Here is an 18,464-nt window from a genome sequence, read left to right as displayed (position 1 = left end):
CAGTCCCGTGTTAGTTACTTTGTTACCCCGTCCAGCCCCTACACCCCCTCCCTATCTCTGTCACACCCTCCGTCCCCTACACCCCCTCCCTATCTCTTCACCCCCTCCGGCCCCTATACCCCCTCCCTATCTTTGTAACCCCCTTCAGCCCCTACACGCCCTCCCAATCTCTGTAACCCCCTCCACCCCCTGCACCCCTTCCCTATCTCTGTAACTCCCTCCAGCCCCTACACCCCTTCCCTATCTCTGTAACCCCCTCCAGCCCCTGCACCCCTTCCCTATCTCTGTAACTCCCTCCAGCCCCTACACCCCTTCCCTATCTCTGTCACCCCCTCCAGCCCCTACACCCCCTCCCTATCTCTGTAACCCCCTCCAGCCCCTACACCCCCTCCCTATCTCTGTAACCCCCTCCAGCCCCTGCACCCCTTCCCTATCTGTGTCACCCCCTCCAGCCCCTACACCCCCACCCTATCTGTGTCACCCCCTCCAGCCCCTACACCCCCACCCTATCTCTGTAACCCCCTCCAGCCCCTACACCCCCTCCCTATCTCTGTCACCCCCTCCAGCCCCTACACCCCCACCCTATCTGTGTCACCCCCTCCAGCCCCTACACCCCCTCCCTATCTCTGTCACCCCCTCCAGCCCCTACACCCCCACCCTATCTGTGTCACCCCCTCCAGCCCCTACACCCCCTCCCTATCTCTGTAACCCCCTCCAGCCCCTACACCCCCTCCCTATCTCTGTAACCCTCTCCAGCCCCTACACCCCCTCCGTATCTCTGTCACCCCCTCCAGCCCCTACACCCCCACCCTATCTGTGTCACCCCCTCCAGCCCCTACACCCCCTCCCTATCTCTGTAACCCCCTCCAGCCCCTACACCCCCTCCCTATCTCTGTAACCCCCTCCAGCCCCTACACCCCCTCCCTATCTCTGTCACCCCCTCCAGCCCCTACACCCCCTCCCTATCTCTGTCACCCCCTCCAGCCCCTACAACCCCTCCCTATCTCTGTCACCCCCTCCAGCCCCTACACCCCCACCCTATCTCTGTAACCCCCTCCAGCCCCTACACACCCTCCCTATCTCTGTCACCCCCTCCAGCCCCTACACCCCTCCCTATCTCTGTCACCCCCTCCAGCCCCTACACCCCCACCCTATCTCTGTAACCCCCTCCAGCCCCTACACCCCCTCCCTATCTCTGTCACCCCCTCCAGCCCCTACACCCCCTCCCTATCTCTGTAACCCCCTCCAGCCTCTACACCCCCTCCCTATCTCTGTAACCCCCTCCAGCCCCTACACGCCCTCCCTATCTCTGTCACCCCCTCCAGCCCCTACACCCCCTCCCTATCTCTGTAACCCCCTCCAGCCCCTACACCCCCTCCCTATCTCTGTCACCCCCTCCAGCCCCTACACCCCTCCCTATCTCTGTCACCCCCTCCAGCCCCTACACCCCCACCCTATCTCTGTAACCCCTCCAGCCCCTACACCCCCTCCCTATCTCTGTCACCCCCTCCAGCCCCTACACCCCCTCCCTATCTCTGTAACCCCCTCCAGCCTCTACACCCCCTCCCTATCTCTGTAACCCCCTCCAGCCCCTACACCCCCTCCCTATCTCTGTCACCCCCTCCAGCCCCTACACCCCCTCCCTATCTCTGTAACCCCCTCCAGCCCCTACACCCCCTCCCTATCTCTGTCACCCCCTCCAGCCCCTACACCCCTCCCTATCTCTGTCACCCCCTCCAGCCCCTACACCCCCACCCTATCTCTGTAACCCCTCCAGCCCCTACACCCCCTCCCTATCTCTGTCACCCCCTCCAGCCCCTACACCCCCTCCCTATCTCTGTAACCCCCTCCAGCCTCTACACCCCCTCCCTATCTCTGTAACCCCCTCCAGCCCCTACACCCCCTCCCTATCTCTGTAACCCCCTCCAGCCCCTACACCCCCTCCCTATCTCTGTAACCCCCTCCAGCCTCTACACCCCCTCCCTATCTCTGTAACCCCCTCCAGCCCCTACACCCCCTCCCTATCTCTGTAACCCCCTCCAGCCCCTACACCCCCACCCTATCTCTGTAACCCCCTCCAGCCCCTCCACCCCCTCCCTATCTCTGTGTATGAATTCAACTTTATTTTCAGTACATGCAGCTAATTCCATCTTAATTATATGGTGTTGAGTCAATCTCATGTTCGTTAGACTGTCTCCTGTCAATCCAGTGTTCCTAATACTCTGTGCAGTCAATTCCATATGAATGACACTGTCACCACTAAATCCTATTTCATCCTCCATGTCAGCTCCTAATCCCAGACTCGGGAAACTCTACCATTTCAATCCCACTTTGGTTACTCCGTGTCCCAGAGATCTCCTGTTAAATTACACTGTATCCTGTCCTTCCTACAATGTAGGGGCCGGAGGGGGTTACAGAGATAGGGAGGGGGTGTAGGGGATGGAGGGGGGTTACAGAGATAGGGAGGGGGTGTAGGGGCTGGAGGGGGGTTACAGAGATAGGGAGGGGGTTATAGAGATAGGGAGGGGGTGTAGGGGCTGGAGGGGGTTACAGAGATAGGGAGGGGGTGTAGGGGCTGGAGGGGGTTACAGAGATAGGGAGGGGGTGTAGGGGCTGGAGGGGGTTACAGAGATAGGGAGGGGGTGTAGGGGCTGGAGGGGGTGACAGAGATAGGGAGGGGGTGTAGAGGCTGGAGGGGGTTACAGAGATAGGGAGGGGGTGTCGGAGCTGGAGGAGGTTACAGAGATAGGGAGGGGGTGTAGGGGCTGGAGGGGGTTACAGAGATAGGGAGGGGGTGTAGGGGCTGGAGGGGGTTACAGAGATAGGGAGGGGGTGTAGGAGCTGGAGGGGGTTACAGAGATAGGGAGGGGGTTTCGGGGCTGGAGGGGGTTACAGTGATAGGGAGGGGGTGTCGGGGCTGGAGGGGGTTACAGAGATAGGGAGGGGGTGTCGGGGCTGGAGGGGGTTACAGTGATAGGGAGGGGGTGTAGGGGCTGGAGGGGGTTACAGAGATAGGGAGGGGGTGTAGGGGCTAGAGGGGGTTACAGAGATAGGGAGGGGGTGTAGGGGCTGGAGGGGGTTACAGAGATAGGGAGGGGGTGTAGGGGCTGGAGGGGGTTACAGAGATAGGGAGGGGGTGTAGGGGCTAGAGGGGGTTACAGAGATAGGGATGGCATTAAATTCCCTGCCGCTGTGTGGCCCTGAGCTAATACAGTACGTGGTTGGTTTAAATATGATGAATTGTGTATAATTGCTGAGACTACCTCTGATATTTTAGGCTGACTGAGTCGAACTGTATCAGCATGTTAATTGCCCATGGGCTCTGTTGTGTCACTCTCCATCACCCTGACTCCCTGTCACTTTCAGCCCCATTATATTTCACCCATGACTTTAAACCAATCACCAGGTTCAGTTCCAATCCAGCACGATGTTCAGGGAATGGTTCCGGAGCGTTTCGGACTGACTTTAAGGCAAGCCTCTGAACACTCGCTGACTGTACTGATCCAGTCCTTACTGACCTGCAGCTTATGGTGGGAGAGATGGCCCCCAGTTTCCCCTCATCCTTCTCCACCCCCCCCACCCCCCCGCCCCCCCCCCCCCCCACCCCCCCCCCCCCCCACCCCCGTCCTCTGAGCTCAGGACTTGGGCTGGATTGACATCTTCTTGGGTAGAAATCAATTCACTGTGATCAAACATTCTCTCCATCTCTCTCCCTCTCCCACTCTCTCTCTCTCCCTCTCTCTCTACCTCCTTGCACCTCTCTCCTTCTACCTCTCTCTCTTGCCTTTCATCTCTCTCCCTCTCTCCTTCCATCTCGTTCCCCCTCCCTCTCCCTCCCTTCCCTCCCTCTTCCTCCCTGCTCTCTCTTTCTCTCTATCTCTCTCTCCATCTTCCTCTCTCTCTCTCTCTCCATTCCCTTTCTTTCTATCTCTCTCTATCCCTCTCCCCCCACCATCCATCTCTATCCCTCTCTCTATCTCTAGCCCTCTTTCTTTATCCCTCTCTCTCTCTCTTTGTCTCACTCCCCTCTCACAGTCCATCTCTATCACTCTTTCCCGCCTCCCACCCTTTTCTCTCATCTCTCTTTCTCTTTCTATCCCTCTTTCTTTCCCTTGACCCAGACACCAGAAAAGACAACAGCCCTGTGTGACCTCCCTGATGTCTGGGGGCCTGTGTCAGTATTGGGAGATGTGTCTCTCCCACTGCCCGAGCAACATCCTGACCCCACAGGGTCACCCTCCCTGACGTCTGGGGGCCTGTGTCAGTATTGGGAGAGCTGTCTCACACACTGCCTGAGCAACATTACTGACCCCACAGGGTCACCCTCCCTGACGTCTGGGGGCCTGTGTCAGTATTGGGAGAGCTGTCTCTCCCACTGCCCGAGCAACAGCCTGACCCCACAGGGTCACCCTCCCTGACGTCTGGGGGCCTGTGTCAGTATTGGGAGAGCTGTCTCTCCCACTGCCTGAGCAACAGCCTGACCCCACAGGGTCACCCTCCCTGACGTCTGGGGGCCTGTGTCAGTATTGGGAGAGCTGTCTCTCCCACTACCTGAGCAACAGCCTGACCCCACAGGGTCACCCTCCCTGACGTCTGGGGGCCTGTGTCAGTATTGGGAGAGCTGTCTCTCCCACTACCTGAGCAACAGCCTGACCCAGTCACACTGACCGAATCCTACCTTCCAGACAATCTCCCAGACCCCACCTGATTATCACCATCCTTAGATAGGTGCTGTCCCACCGTCAGGACTGACCTGGCAGAGGGAGGGGTACAGTGGGTTACAGTCGGGGAGGAAGTTGCTCAGGGAGTGCCCAGTCTTGTCTCTGGGGCCCATGGAGTCTCATGGCTTCAGGTTAAACAGGGGCAAGGAAACCCCCTGCTGATGACCACGTACCAGCCTCCCTCGGCTGATGGATCAGTATCCTCCACGTGGGACAACATCTGGAGGAGGTGGTGAGGGCACAGAATGCCCCCTGGGTGGGGGATTTCAGTGTCCCCCCACCAAGAGTGACTCGGCAGCAGCATTACTGATGGAGCTGGTCGGGTCCTATAGGACACAGCTGCTAGACTGGGTCTGCGGCAGGTCGTGAGGGAACCAACAAGAGGGAAATTACATTCCTGACCTCCTCCTTCCCAACCTGCTGGCTGCAGGTGTATCTGTCCATGACAGTATCGGGAAGAGTGACCCCCGCACTGTCCGTGTGGAGATAAAGTCCCACCTTCACATTGAGAATACCCTCCATCGTGTTGTGTTGCACTATCACTGTGCTCCATGGGACAGACATCGAACCGATCTAGCAGCTCAAGACTAGGCATCCATGAGGTGCTGTGGGCCATCGCCAGCAGCAGAACTGTCCTCCAGCACAATGTGGAACCTCATGGCCCGGCATAACACCCCCCCTCAACCATAACCATCAGGCCTGGTTCAATGGAGAGTTCAGGAGGGTATGTCAGGTCCCGCATCAGGCAGACCTGAGGATGAGGTGCCAACCTGGGGAAGCCACCAGACAGCAGCAGCAAGTGAGAGACAGAGCGAACTGATCCAACAGATCAGATCGGCAGGCCTTCCACATCCAGTGGGGAATGGTGCTGGACGATTCAACAGCTCACGAGGGGAGGAATCTCCACAAATCTCCCCCTCCCTCATTGATGGGGGAGCCCAGCACATCAGGACAAAGGATAAGGCTGAGGCAATCACAGCAATCTTCCCGGAAACCACACCAGTACAGGAGTGTGTGTGTGAGGGAGAGAGGGTTAGAGAGACCTCCCCAGATACAGGAGTGTGTGAGGGAGGGAGGGTTAGAGAGACCTCCCCAGGTACAGGAGAGTGTGAGGGAGGGAGGGTTAGAGAGACCTCCCCAGGTACAGGAGAGTGTGAGGGAGGGAGGGTTAGAGAGACCTCCCCAGGTACAGGAGTGTGTGAGGGAGAGAGAGGGTTAGAGAGACCTCCCCAGGTACAGGAGAGTGTGAGGGAGGGAGGGTTAGAGAGACCTCCCCAGATACAGGAGTGTGTGAGGGAGAGAGAGGGTTAGAGAGACCTCCCCAGGTACAGGAGAGTGTGAGGGAGAGAGGGTTAGAGAGACCTCCCCAGATACAGGAGTGTGTGAGGGAGAGAGGGTTAGAGAGACCTCCCCAGATATAGGAGTGTGAGTGAGAGAGAGAGGGTTAGAGAGACCTCCTCAGATACAGGAGAGTGTGAGGGAGAATGGGTTAGAGAGACCTCCTCAGGTACAGGAGTGTGTGAGAGAGGGAGGGTTAGAGAGACCTCCCCAGATACAGGAGAGTGTGAGGGAGGGAGGGTTAGAGAGACCTCCCCAGATACAGGAGTGTGTGAGGGAGAGAGGGTTAGAGAGACCTCCCCAGGTACAGGAGTGTGTGAGGGAGGGAGGGTTAGAGAGACCTCCCCAGATATAGGAGTGTGTGAGAGAGAGAGGGTTAGAGAGACCTCCCCAGGTACAGGAGTGTGTGAGGGAGGGAGGGTTAGAGAGACCTCCCCAGATACAGGAGTGTGTGAGGGAGGGAGGGTTAGAGAGACCTCCCCAGATACAGGAGTGTGTGAGGGAGGGAGGGTTAGAGAGACCTCCCCAGATATAGGAGTGTGAGTGAGAGAGAGAGGGTTAGAGAGACCTCCCCAGATACAGGAGAGTGTGAGGGAGAATGGGTTAGAGAGACCTCCCCAGATACAGGAGTGTGTGAGGGAGAGAGGGTTAGAGAGACCTCCTCAGGTACAGGAGTGTGTGAGGGAGGGAGGGTTAGAGAGACCTCCCCAGATACAGGAGTGTGTGAGGGAGGGAGGGTTAGAGAGACCTCCCCAGATATAGGAGTGTGAGTGAGAGAGAGAGGGTTAGAGAGACCTCCCCAGATACAGGAGTGTGTGAGGGAGGGAGGGTTAGAGAGACCTCCCCAGATATAGGAGTGTGAGTGAGAGAGAGAGGGTTAGAGAGACCTCCCCAGGTACAGGAGAGTGTGAGGGAGGGAGGGTTAGAGAGACCTCCCCAGGTACAGGAGAGTGTGAGGGAGGGAGGGTTAGAGAGACCTCCTCAGGTACAGGAGTGTGTGAGGGAGAGAGGGTTAGAGAGACCTCCCCAGATACAGGAGTGTGTGAGGGAGAGAGGGTTAGAGAGACCTCCCCAGATATAGGAGTGTGAGTGAGAGAGAGAGGGTTAGAGAGACCTCCTCAGATACAGGAGAGTGTGAGGGAGAATGGGTTAGAGAGACCTCCCCAGATACAGGAGTGTGTGAGGGAGGGAGGGTTAGAGAGACCTCCCCAGATACAGGAGTGTGTGAGGGAGAGAGGGTTAGAGAGACCTCCCCAGGTACAGGAGTGTGTGAGGGAGGGAGGGTTAGAGAGACCTCCCCAGATATAGGAGTGTGTGAGAGAGAGAGGGTTAGAGAGACCTCCCCAGGTACAGGAGTGTGTGAGGGAGGGAGGGTTAGAGCGACCTCCCCAGATACAGGAGTGTGTGAGGGAGGGAGGGTTAGAGAGACCTCCCCAGATACAGGAGTGTGTGAGGGAGGGAGGGTTAGAGAGACCTCCCCAGATATAGGAGTGTGAGTGAGAGAGAGAGGGTTAGAGAGACCTCCCCAGATACAGGAGAGTGTGAGGGAGAGAGGGTTAGAGAGACCTCCCCAGGGACAGGAGTGTGTGAGGGAGAGAGGGTTAGAGAGACCTCCTCAGGTACAGGAGTGTGTGAGGGAGGGAGGGTTAGAGAGACCTCCCCAGATACAGGAGTGTGTGAGGGAGGGAGGGTTAGAGAGACCTCCCCAGATACAGGAGTGTGTGAGGGAGGGAGGGTTAGAGAGACCTCCCCAGATATAGGAGTGTGAGTGAGAGAGAGAGGGTTAGAGAGACCTCCCCAGATACAGGAGAGTGTGAGGGAGAATGGGTTAGAGAGACCTCCCCAGATACAGGAGTGTGTGAGGGAGAGAGGGTTAGAGAGACCTCCTCAGGTACAGGAGTGTGTGAGGGAGGGAGGGTTAGAGAGACCTCCCCAGATACAGGAGTGTGTGAGGGAGGGAGGGTTAGAGAGACCTCCCCAGATATAGGAGTGTGAGTGAGAGAGAGAGGGTTAGAGAGACCTCCCCAGATACAGGAGAGTGTGAGGGAGAATGGGTTAGAGAGACCTCCCCAGATACAGGAGTGTGTGAGGGAGACAGAGGGTTAGAGAGCCTCCCCAGGTACAGGAGTGTGTGAGAGAGAGAGGGTTAGAGAGACCTCCCCAGGTACAGGAGTGTGTGAGGGAGAGAGGGTTAGAGAGACCTCCCCAGGTACAGGAGTGTGTGAGGGAGAGAGAGGGTTAGAGAGACCTCCCCAGGTACAGGAGTGTGTGAGGGAGAGAGGGTTAGAGAGACCTCCCCAGGTACAGGAGTGTGTGAGGGAGGGAGGGTTAGAGAGACCTCCCCAGATACAGGAGTGTGTGAGAGAGAGAGGGTTAGAGAGACCTCCCCAGATACAGGATTTTTTGAGGGAGAGAGGGTTAGAGAGACCTCCCCAGATACAGGAGTGTGTGAGGGAGAGAGGGTTAGAGAGACCTCCCCAGGTACAGGAGTGTGAGGGAGAGAGGGTTAGAGAGACCTCCCCAGATACAGGAGAGTGTGAGGGAGAGAGGGTTAGAGAGACCTCCCCAGGTACAGGAGTGTGTGTGAGGGAGAGAGGGTTAGAGAGACCTCCCCAGGTACAGGAGTGTGTGAGAGAGACAGAGGGTTAGAGAGCCTCCCCAGATACAGGAGTGTGTGAGGGAGGGAGGGTTAGAGAGACCTCCCCAGGTACAGGAGTGTGTGAGGGAGAGAGGGTTAGAGAGACCTCCCCAGATACAGGAGTGTGTGAGGGAGAGAGGGTTAGAGAGACTCCCCCAGATACAGGAGTGTGTGGGGGAGGGAGGGTGAGAGAGACCTCCCCAGATACAGGAGTGTGTGAGGGAGGGAGGGTTAGAGAGACCTCCCGAGATACAGGAGTGTGTGAGGGAGAGAGGGTTAGAGAGACCTCCCCAGGTACAGGAGTGTGTGAGAGAGAGAGGGTTAGAGAGACCTCCCCAGATACAGAAGTGTGTGAGAGAGAGAGGGTTAGAGAGACCTCCCCAGGTACAGGAGTGTGTGAGGGAGGGAGGGTTAGAGAGACCTCCCCAGATACAGGAGTGTGTGAGGGAGAGAGGGTTAGAGAGACCTCCCCAGGTACAGGGGTGTGTGAGGGAGGGAGGGTTAGAGAGACCTCCCCAGGTACAGGAGTGTGTGAGGGAGGGAGGGTTAGAGAGACCTCCCCAGGTACAGGAGTGTGTGAGGGAGAGAGGGTTAGAGAGACCTCCCCAGGTACAGGAGTGTGTGAGGGAGGGAGGGTTAGAGAGACCTCCCCAGATACAGGAGTGTGTGAGGGAGAGTGAGGGTTAGAGAGACCTCCCCAGGTACAGGAGAGTGTGAGGGAGAGAGGGTTAGAGAGACCTCCCCAGATACAGGAGTGTGTGAGGGAGAGAGGGTTAGAGAGACCTCCTCAGGTACAGGAGTGTGTGAGAGAGAGAGGGTTAGAGAGACCTCCCCAGATACAGGAGTGTGTGAGGGAGAGAGAGGGTTAGAGAGACCTCTCCAGGTACAGGAGTGTGTGAGGGAGAGAGGGTTAGAGAGACCTCCCCAGGTACAGGAGTGTGTGAGGGAGGGAGGGTTAGAGAGACCTCCTCAGGTACAGGAGTGTGTGAGAGAGAGAGGGTTAGAGAGACCTCCCCAGATACAGGAGTGTGTGAGGGAGAGAGAGGGTTAGAGAGACCTCTCCAGGTACAGGAGTGTGTGAGGGAGAGAGGGTTTGAGAGACCTCCCCAGGTACAGGAGTGTGTGAGCGAGAGAGGGTTAGAGAGACCTCCCCAGGTACAGGAGTGTGTGAGGGGAATGAGGAGGGTTAGAGAGACCTCCCCAGGTACAGGAGTGTGTGAGGGAGGGAGGGTTAGAGAGACCTCCCCAGGTACAGGAGTGTGTGAGGGAGAGAGGGTTAGAGAGACCTCCCCAGGTACAGGAGTGTGTGAGGGGAATGAGGAGGGTTAGAGAGACCTCCCCAGGTACAGGAGTGTGTGAGAGAGAGAGGGTTAGAGAGACCTCCCCAGGTACAGGAGTGTGTGAGGGAGAGAGGGTTAGAGAGACCTCCCCAGGTACAGGAGTGTGTGAGGGAGGGAGGGTTAGAGAGACCTCCCCAGGTACAGGAGTGTGTGAGGGGAATGAGGAGGGTTAGAGAGACCTCCCCAGGTACAGGAGTGTGTGAGGGAGAGAGGGTTAGAGAGACCTCCCCAGGTACAGGAGTGTGTGAGGGAGAGAGGGTTAGAGAGACCTCCCCAGGTACAGGAGTGTGTGAGGGAGGGAGGGTTAGAGAGACCTCCCCAGGTACAGGAGTGTGTGAGGGAGAGAGGGTTAGAGAGACCTCCCCAGGTACAGGAGTGTGTGAGGGAGGGAGGGTTAGAGAGACCTCCCCAGATACAGGAGTGTGTGAGGGAGAGTGAGGGTTAGAGAGACCTCCCCAGGTACAGGAGAGTGTGAGGGAGAGAGGGTTAGAGAGACCTCCCCAGATACAGGAGTGTGTGAGGGAGAGAGGGTTAGAGAGACCTCCTCAGGTACAGGAGTGTGTGAGAGAGAGAGGGTTAGAGAGACCTCCCCAGATACAGGAGTGTGTGAGGGAGAGAGAGGGTTAGAGAGACCTCTCCAGGTACAGGAGTGTGTGAGGGAGAGAGGGTTAGAGAGACCTCCCCAGGTACAGGAGTGTGTGAGGGAGGGAGGGTTAGAGAGACCTCCTCAGGTACAGGAGTGTGTGAGAGAGAGAGGGTTAGAGAGACCTCCCCAGATACAGGAGTGTGTGAGGGAGAGAGAGGGTTAGAGAGACCTCTCCAGGTACAGGAGTGTGTGAGGGAGAGAGGGTTTGAGAGACCTCCCCAGGTACAGGAGTGTGTGAGGGAGAGAGGGTTAGAGAGACCTCCCCAGGTACAGGAGTGTGTGAGGGAGAGAGGGTTAGAGAGACCTCCCCAGGTACAGGAGTGTGTGAGGGGAATGAGGAGGGTTAGAGAGACCTCCCCAGGTACAGGAGTGTGTGAGGGAGGGAGGGTTAGAGAGACCTCCCCAGGTACAGGAGTGTGTGAGGGAGAGAGGGTTAGAGAGACCTCCCCAGGTACAGGAGTGTGTGAGGGGAATGAGGAGGGTTAGAGAGACCTCCCCAGGTACAGGAGTGTGTGAGAGAGAGAGGGTTAGAGAGACCTCCCCAGGTACAGGAGTGTGTGAGGGAGAGAGGGTTAGAGAGACCTCCCCAGGTACAGGAGTGTGTGAGGGAGGGAGGGTTAGAGAGACCTCCCCAGGTACAGGAGTGTGTGAGGGGAATGAGGAGGGTTAGAGAGACCTCCCCAGGTACAGGAGTGTGTGAGGGAGAGAGGGTTAGAGAGACCTCCCCAGGTACAGGAGTGTGTGAGGGAGAGAGGGTTAGAGAGACCTCCCCAGGTACAGGAGTGTGTGAGGGAGGGAGGGTTAGAGAGATATCCCCAGGTACAGGAGTGTGTGAGGGAGGGAGGAGGGTTAGAGAGACCTCCCCAGGTACAGGAGTGTGTGAGGGGAATGAGGAGGGTTAGAGAGACCTCCCCAGGTACAGGAGTGTGTGAGGGGAATGAGGAGGGTTAGAGAGACCTCCCCAGGTACAGGAGTGTGTGAGGGGAATGAGGAGGGTTAGAGAGACCTCCCCAGGTACAGGAGTGTGTGAGGGGAATGAGGAGGGTTAGAGAGACCTCCCCAGGTACAGGAGTGTGTGAGGGGAATGAGGAGGGTTAGAGAGACCTCCCCAGGTACAGGAGTGTGTGAGGGGAATGAGGAGGGTTAGAGAGACCTCCCCAGGTACAGGAGTGTGTGAGGGGAATGAGGAGGGTTAGAGAGACCTCCCCAGGTACAGGAGTGTGTGAGGGGAATGAGGAGGGTGTTGTTAGGCACCTGACTGGATCCAAGTGCCCTTCCATTTGTGAGATGAATTAATCATGGGACTGAGTTTTGTCTGTGGGAGTTATTTGGTGAAATTAGAAGATTAATTATAATGAAGGGAGGGAGGGAGGCAGCACGATCAGTTGGCTCTGTCAGAGACCGGTTAATTATTCTGTTGTGCTTTTGGGAACACTGTGAAGTTTGAAACATTAATGTTACGGTGGCTCAGTAGCTCGCACTGCTGCCTCTCAGTGTCAGGGACCCAGGTTTCATCCCACCCTCGGGTGTCTGTCTGTGTGGGGTTTGCACATTCTCCCCGTGTCTGCGTGTGTTTCCTCCCACAGTCCAAAGATGTGCAGGTTTGGGTGGATTGGCTGTGGGAAATTGTCCCATAGTGCCCAGGGATGTGCAGGTTAGGGTGTGTTGGCCGTGGGAAATTGTCCCATAGTGCCCAGGGATGTGCAGGTTAGGGTGGATTGGCCATGGGAAATTGTCCCATAGTGCCCAGGGATGTGCAGGTTAGGGTGGATTGGCCGTGGGAAATTGTCCCATAGTGCCCAGGGATGTGCAGGTTAGGGTGGATTGGCCATGGGAAATTGTCCCATAGTGCCCAGGGATGTGCAGGTTAGGGTGGGTTGGCCTTGGGAAATTGTCCCATAGTGTCCAGGGATGTGCAGGTTAGGGTGGATTGGCCATGGGAAATTGTCCCATAGTGTCCAGGGATGTGCAGGTTAGGGTGGGTTGGCCTTGGGAAATTGTCCCATAGTGTCCAGGGATGTGCAGGTTAGGGTGGATTGGCCATGGGAAATTGTCCCATAGTGTCCAGGGATGTGCAGGTTAGGGTGGGTTGGCCTTGGGAAATTGTCCCATAGTGCCCAGGGATGTGCAGGTTAGGGTGGATTGGCCGTGGGAAATTGTCCCATAGTGTCCAGGGATGTGCAGGTTAGGGTGGATTGGCCGTGGGAAATTGTCCCATAGTGTCCTGGGATGTGCAGGTTAGGGTGGATTGGCCATGGGAAATTGTCCCATAGTGTCCAGGGATGTGCAGGTTAGGGTGGGTTGGCCTTGGGAAATTGTCCCATAGTGCCCAGGGATGTGCAGGTTAGGGTGGATTGGCCGTGGGAAATTGTCCCATAGTGTCCAGGGATGTGCAGGTTAGGGTGGATTGGCCGTGGGAAATTGTCCCATAGTGTCCTGGGATGTGCAGGTTAGGGTGGATTGGCCATGGGAAATTGTCCCATAGTGCCCAGGGATGTGCAGGTTGGGTGGATTGGCCATGGGAAATTGTCCCATAGTGCCCAGGAATGTGCAGGTTAGGGTGGATTGGCCATGGGAAATTGTCCCATAGTGTCCAGGGATGTGCAGGTTAGGGTGGATTGGCCATGGGAAATTGTCCCATAGTGTCCAGGGATGTGCAGGTTAGGGTGGATTGGCCGTGGGAAATTGTCCCATAGTGTCCTGGGATGTGCAGGTTAGGGTGGATTGGCCATGGGAAATTGTCCCATAGTGCCCAGGGATGTGCAGGTTAGGGTGGATTGGCTGTGGGAAATTGTCCCATAGTTCCAGGGATGTGCAGGTTAGGATGGATTGGCCGTGGGAAATTGTCCCATAGTGTCCTGGGATGTGCAGGTTAGGGTGCATTGGCCGTGGGGGAACTGTCCCATTGTGCCCAGGGATGTGCAGGTTAGGGTGGATTGGCCGTGGGAAATTGTCCCATAGTGCCCAGGGATGTGCAGGTTAGGGTGGATTGGCCATGGGAAATTGTCCCATAGTGTCCAGGGATGTGCAGGTTAGGGTGGATTGACCGTGGGAAATTGTCCCATAGTGCCCAGGGATGTGCAGGTTAGGGTGGATTGGCTGTGGGAAATTGTCCCATAGTGTCCAGGGATGTGCAGGTTAGGGTGGATTGGCCATGGGAAATTGTCCCATAGTGCCCAGGGATGTGCAGGTTAGGGTGGATTGGCCATGGGAAATTGTCCCATAGTGCCCAGGGATGTGCAGGTTAGGGTGGATTGGCTGTGGGAAATTGTCCCATAGTGCCCAGGGATGTGCAGGTTAGGGTGGATTGGCCATGGGAAATTGTCCCATAGTGTCCAGGGATGTGCAGGTTAGGGTGGATTGGCCGTGGGGGAACTGTCCCATAGTGCCCAATGTTGCAGGGATGGGGTGGATTGGCCATGGGAAATTGTCCCATAGTGCCCAGGGATGTGCAGGTTAGGGTGGATTGGCTGTGGGAAATTGTCCCATAGTGCCCAGGGATGTGCAGGTTTGGGTGGATTGGCCATGGGAAATTGACCCATAGTGTCCAGGGATGTGCAGGTTAGGGTGGATTGGCCGTGGGAAATTGTCCCATAGTGCCCAGGGATGTGCAGGTTAGGGTGGATTGGCCGTGGGAAATTGTCCCATAGTGCCCAGGGAGGTGCAGGTTAGGTTGGATTGGCCGTGGGAAATTGTCCCATAGTGTCCAGGGATGTGCAGGTTAGGGTGGATTGGCCGTGGGAAATTGTCCCATAGTGTCCAGGAGTGTGCAGGTTAGGGTGGATTGGCCATGGGAAATTGTCCCATAGTGCCCAGGGAGGTGCAGGTTAGGGTGGATTGGCCGTGGGAAATTGTCCCATAGTGCCCAGGGAGGTGCAGGTTAGGGTGGATTGGCCATGGGGAATTGTCCCATCGTGTCCAGGGATGTGCAGGTTAGGGTGGATTGGCCGTGGGGAAATGTCCCATAGTGCCCAATGTTGCAGGGATGGGTTGGATTGGCCGTGGGGAAATGCCGGAATAGGGGGTGGCTCTGTGTTGGTCAGTGTGGACCCGATGGGTCAAATGGCCTGTTCCCATGTGTTGGGATTGTATGGCTGTGACCAGCATCCCATCAAAGCCTGTCCTCCCACCAAACACCTCTCATGGGCTGTTGTGCACACACCCTGCTGTGCCTCCTCAGACCAACATAGCGATTGGATGGGCGGCTCGACTTTGGGAGGCGTCGCTGCCACATCTCAACCTCCAACAACAGAACCCTGCATTTATCTAGCGCAGTACGACATCCTGGTCAGCCCCTCCCAGGATCTCCAACTCTCAGTCAGGCACGGGTGGGTTTAACGATTATCTTGAAGGAGGAAGAGAGAGAGAGAGAGAGAGAGAGAGAGAGAGGGAGGGAGAGACAGAGGGACAACAGAGTCAGCATCTTCCCAGTCAGGTGGCTGTATGAAAGATGCCACAGCCGCTATTGGAAGGAGAGCAGGGAGGGGGGAGATCTCCCCAGGGTCCTGAGCCCAATATTGATCCCTCAACCAACATAACTGCACCGAGATGATCTGGGTCACTCCCAGATGGCTGGTGTGGGATCTTGCTGCGCTCTGCCGACAGACAGTCCCTGATTGGCTATTGAGAGGCCCCGAGGTGAATAGAAGCTGAGGTTTGTGGGCCTGGGGATAAGAGGACAGTGGGTGAATTTGGAGTCGGGTTGGGAATTGGACCCCACTCGGGGGGTGGGGGGGGGGGGGGGGCGAGGTGGTGGGAGTGCGGAGGGAGTCACACGCTGGACTGACCCGTTCCCCTCCCTCTCTCAGCCAACCCTCACTGTGCTTCGCAGCAACAGGCAGCAGTGAGACGATGGGCTCCAGAAAACTCTTAATGGGATTGATGGTGGTCACTGCGGTCAGCGTCCTGCTGCTCCACAACTCGCACTTCAACTGGGAGAGACATCGCAGGAGGAACTGCACCACAGACAGGTACATATCTCTGTGCTCTCCTTCACACCTGCCCACTGTCACACACCCATTTCACGCTCTCACCATCCCACAGGGACATTCAGGGGTGGGGGGGGAACAGTAATCCCACACCAGCACTCCCGCACACGCTCCCCGGTCTCTCTGTCCCACACGGTCGCCGTGTCCCACACTCGGAGTTACCGTACACACAGTCCCCGTGTCCCACACTCGGAGTTACCGTACACACAGTCCCCGGTCCCCGTGTCCCACACTCGGAGTTACCGTGCACCCAGTCCCCGGTCCCCGTGTCCCACACTCGGAGTTACCGTACACACAGTCCCCGTGTCCCACACTCGGAGTTACCGTACACACAGTCCCCGTGTCCCACACTCGGAGTTACCGTACACACAGTCCCCGGTCCCCGTGTCCCACACTCGGAGTTACCGTACACACAGTCCCCGTGTCCCACACTCGGAGTTACCGTACACACAGTCCCCGGTCCCCGTGTCCCACACTCGGAGTTACCGTGCACACAGTCCCCGGTCCCCGTGTCCCACACTCGGAGTTACCGTACACACAGTCCCCGGTCCCCGTGTCCCACACTCGGAGTTACCGTACACACAGTCCCCGGTCCCCGTGTCCCACACTCGGAGTTACCGTACACACAGTCCCCGTGTCCCACACTCGAAGTTACCGTACACACAGTCCCCGTGTCACCGTGTCCCACACTCGGAGTTACCGTACACACAGTCCCCGTGTCCCACACTCGGAGTTACCGTACACACAGTCCCCGGTCCCCGTGTCCCACACTCGGAGTTACCGTACACACAGTCCCCGGTCCCCGTGTCCCACACTCGGAGTTACCGTACACACAGTCCCCGGTCCCCGTGTCCCACACTCGGAGTTACCGTACACACAGTCCCCGGTGACCGTGTCCCACACTCGGAGTTACCGTACACACAGTCCCCGGTCCCCGTGTCCCACACTCGGAGTTACCGTACACACAGTCCCCGGTCCCCGTGTCCCACACTCGGAGTTACCGTACACACAGTCCCCGTGTCCCCGTGTCCCACACTCGGAGTTACCGTACACACAGTCCCCTGTCCCCGTGTCCCACACCCGGAGTTACCGTACACACAGTCCCCGGTCACCGTGTCCCACACTCGGAGTTACCGTACACAGTCCCCGGTCCCCGTGTCCCACACTCGGAGTTACCGTGCACACAGTCCCCGTGTCCCACACTCGGAGTTACCGTACACACCGTCCCCGGTCTCCGTGTCCCACACTCGGAGTTACCGTACACACAGTCCCCGTGTCCCACACTCGGAGTTACCGTACACACAGTCCCCGGTCTCCGTGTCCCACACTCGGAGTTACCGTACACACAGTCCCCAGTCTCCGTGTCCCACACTCGGATTTACCGTACACACAGTCCCCGTGTCCCACACTCGGAGTTACCGTGCACACAGTCCCCGGTCCCCATGTCCAACACTCGGAGTTACCGTACACACAGTCCCCGGTCCCCATGTCCAACACTCGGAGTTACCGTACACACAGTCCCCGGTCCCCATGTCCAACACTCGGAGTTACCGTACACACAGTCCCCGGTCCCCGTGTCCCACACTCGGAGTTACCGTACACACAGTCCCCGGTCCCCATGTCCAACACTCGGAGTTACCGTACACACAGTCCCCGAACCCCGTGTCCCACACTCGGAGTTACCGTACACACAGTCCCCGGTCCCCGTGTCCCACACTCGGAGTTACCGTACACACAGTCCCCGAACCCCGTGTCCCACACTCGGAGATACCGTACACACAGTCCCCGTGTCCCACACTCGGAGTTACCGTACACACAGTCCCCGTGTCCCACACTCGGAGTTACCGTACACACAGTCCCCGAACCCCGTGTCCCACACTCGGAGTTACCGTGCACACAGTCCCCGTGTCCCACACTCGGAGTTACCGTACACACAGTCCCCGGTCCCCTTGTCCCACACTCGGAGTTACCGTGCACACAGTCCCCATGTCCCACACTCGGAGTTACCGTACACACAGTCCCCGGTCTCCGTGTCCCACACTCGGAGTTACCGTGCACACAGTCCCCGGTCTCCGTGTCCCACACTCGGAGTTACCGTACACACAGTCCCCGGTCACCGTGTCCCACACTCGGAGTTACCGTACACACAGTCCCCGGTCACCGTGTCCCACACTCGGAGTTACCGTACACACATTCCCCGGTACCCATGTCCCACACTCGGAGTTACCGTACACACAGTCCCCGGTCACCGTGTCCCACACTCGGAGTTACCGTACACACAGTCCCCGGTCTCCGTGTCCCACACTCGGAGTTACCGTACACACAGTCCCCGGTCTCCGTGTCCCACGCTCGGAGTTACCGTGCACACAGTCCCCGGTCCCCGTGTCCCACACTCGGAGTTACCGTACACACAGTCCCCGGTCTCCGTGTCCCACACTCGGAGTTACCGTACACACCGTCCCCGGTCTCCGTGTCCCACACTCGGAGTTACCGTACACACAGTCCCCGGTCTCCGTGTCCCACACTCGGAGTTACCGTACACACAGTCCCCCTGTCCCACACTCGGAGTTACCGTACACACAGTCCCCGTGTCCCACACTCGGAGTTACCGTACACACAGTCCCCGGTCCCCGTGTCCCACACTCGGAGTTACCGTACACACAGTCTCCGGTCCCCGTGTCCCACACTCGGAGTTACCGTACACACAGTCCCCGTGTCCCACACTCGGAGTTACCGTACACACAGTCCCCGGTCCCCGTGTCCCACACTCGGAGTTACCGTACACACAGTCCC

This window comes from Chiloscyllium plagiosum, unplaced genomic scaffold (genome assembly GCF_037043375.1).
Source record: "Chiloscyllium plagiosum isolate Xiang-an unplaced genomic scaffold, Cpla_swu_hap1 HiC_scaffold_46, whole genome shotgun sequence".
In the NCBI taxonomy this organism is placed as follows: domain Eukaryota; kingdom Metazoa; phylum Chordata; class Chondrichthyes; order Orectolobiformes; family Hemiscylliidae; genus Chiloscyllium; species Chiloscyllium plagiosum.
Note: the sequence above shows the minus strand (reverse complement) of the source record.